Source organism: Oratosquilla oratoria, chromosome 42 (genome assembly GCF_046742065.1).
Source record: "Oratosquilla oratoria isolate Oo_2021 chromosome 42, ASM4674206v1, whole genome shotgun sequence".
In the NCBI taxonomy this organism is placed as follows: domain Eukaryota; kingdom Metazoa; phylum Arthropoda; class Malacostraca; order Stomatopoda; family Squillidae; genus Oratosquilla; species Oratosquilla oratoria.
In genome coordinates, this window is record NC_134818.1 from 29290360 (window position 1) to 29293463 (window position 3104).

The following is a 3104-nucleotide window of genomic DNA, read 5'->3' on the forward strand; positions in this document are numbered from 1 at the left end:
GAGTTCGACAATTTTGTGTATATAAGTAAAATGATTATAAGATGAATAAATGAATGAATAGATAGATAATAGATAAATAAATTCATATATAAATGAGTAAATAAATAGATGAACAAATGAATGATAAATAAAAAAATAGATAAATAGATAAATACACAAATAAAAAACAAATATATAAATAAAAATATAAACAAATGAATAGGTAAGTAGTTGAATAAACAAATGAATAAATAAATAGATAAATAAATAAATAAATAAATATATAAACAGATGACGAAAATGTAGTAGCACATTTAGTGAAATGTCTTTAAATAACCCACTGTCGGAGAAAAAAAGCAAAAGAAACAGTCGAACTGTATATTTCGACCACTACTTCATCTGCTGAAGAGGACCACAGTAGTGGTCGAAATATACAGTTCGACTGTTTCTTTTGCTTTGTATCTCCGACAGTGGGTTATTTAAAAACATATAAACAGATGAATAAACGAATAAATAAACATATAAACAAACAAATAAGCAAATAGATAAAATAAATATATGAATCAATAGATTAATAATAAATTAAAATAATGAAATAAATAGATGAATAGATAAATAAACAGGTGGACGAATAACACAATAAAATCAAGCATAAGAAGACACGTCGAAGGACATAGTTTTATTTTATCTATATATTTTTTTTTCTAAACTGACCGAAAAAACGACAAACACTTGTGAAGTTGGTCACGGTGAAAGAACTCGGTTCAAGTGATCCGATAAATGATAAGCTGCAGACGTCGAAGCGATTAACTGATAACGAGGAAGGATGATATCGGGATATCATTAAAAAAATATCGTGACACTGACCCGGCCACGAGGAATACCGAATTGGTTATATATCAGTCCCAGTGAGATAAGGTTTGGGATAGTGCTGTTGAGAGAGAGAGAGAGAGAGAGAGAGAGAGAGAGAGAGAGAGAGAGAGAGAGAGAGAGAGAGAGAGAGAGAGAGAGAGAGAGAGAGAGAGAGAGAGAGAGAGAGAGGATGGAGAGCAGAGAGCATTAGGACACGCACACACACACACACACACACACACACACACACACACACACACACACACACACACACAGGGAGGAGGAATCATGTTCTTGGCCAAGAAAATCTTGAATGTGACAAAAATTGCGGAGGGTAAAGGTAATGTAGAACTGATCATGATAAAAGTCGAAGACAAGAACATGAAAAGCAGAAAGTTTGTGGTGACTTATGTGCCCCCAAAAACGAACGCTTGGAAAGAGAACGAGCATACGAAAATGCTAGAAGATACAAGGCAATCATTAAATGAGATACTAATGGGCGGGGGTAATCTGGTAATTATGGGGGACTTCAATTGCAAAGAAATTTGTTGGGAGAACATGACAGTGAGAGGAGGAGAAGACTTGTGGGGTAATGTACTACTGGACATGACCATGGAATATACAATGACTCAGTGGGTCAGTGAAAACACCAGATACAGAAATAACGAGGAGCCGTCGAAACTAGATTTAATATTTACAACAGAACCTGAAATTGTGGATAAAATCCAATACAAGACACCAATTGGAAAGAGTGACCATATACTCATTGAGACTGAACTAAAGGAAGAAATATACATGGAGAGAAATGAAAAGCATAGGAAAGGAAGATTGATGTACAAAAAAAAAAAAAAAAAAAAAAATACGGACTTTGCAAAACTAAAGAAATTCTTCCAGAATGCAAACTGGGAATTTTTTTACATGGAAGAGACAAAAGTGGAAGAGGAGAAATGGGATACTTGATGGATAATTACAATGAAGGGGTGAATAGGCACGTACCAAGACAGAAGCTAGAGAGAGTGTACATTAAATGCTGGTTCAACAAAAGATGCAGTGAGGCAAAATATAGAAAGGTCAGAGTTTGGAAAAGATGGAGAAAAGATAAAAGAAAAAAAAACTGGAAAATTGCAAATTTATATAAACTATAGAAATGAGTATGTTAAAGTGAGAGGAGAGGAAAAAGGGGACAATGAAAAGGATATTATAGATAAATGTAAAGAGCAACCCAAGCTATTCTATCGATACGTGAATGGTAAACTTGAAAACAAACAGGAAATGGTGAAACTACGCCAAGGGAATATAGAATACACAGAAGAATTACAAATGGCCGAAGTCATGAATAATCACTTCAAATCTGTCTTCACTAGAGAGAAAGCACAATATTGGGACGAAGGAAATGAAAGGCGATCTCCCCCCATGAGCGAGATAACAATAACACAAAAAGAAATAATGGAACATCTATCAAACCTTGACGTCAGAAAATCACATGGCCCGGATGGAATTGCAAATTATACTCTAAAAGAATGCAAAGAAGAACTGACGGACAAAATACATAACATAATAAGTTGCTCACTCAAAGAAGGAAAAATACCAAAAGACTGGAAAAATGTTAACATTGTACCAATATATAAAGGAGGAAACAAGGAGGAACCAACTGACTACAGGCCAGTCTCACTAACAAGCACGATAGCCAAAATTTGTGAGATCATCAAGAATAGATGGGTAAAACACTTGGAAGACAACAATATAATAAACCCAAGACAATTTGGGTTCAGACAAGGAAGATCATGTACCACAAACTTAACATGTTTCTACTGAAGGTTAATAGACATAGTGCAAGAAAGGAATGGATGGGCTGATTGTGCCTTCCTGGACTTACAAAAAGCTTTTGATAAAGTATCACACAAAAAATATTATAAAAAAAAATGGAACATATAGGAGGGATACAAGGGAACTTACTAAAATGGATGGAGGACTTCCTGATTGGTAGAAAGATGAGAGTAGTGCTCAGAGAAAAATATTCAGGTTGGAAAGAGGTGACCAGTGGAGTACCGTAAGGATCTGTATTGGCTCCAATAATGTTTGGTATTTATGTGAATGACATGGATGATGTGAAATGCTACATGAGCTTCTTTGCAGACGACGCCAAACTGAAAAGGATTGCGAATCACTGTAGGAAGATCTGAATAAGGTATGGAACTGGAGCAAGAAATGGGAAGTGGACTTCAATATTAACAAGTGTAGCATAATGGAGTTTGGAAATAGCAAAAATATAA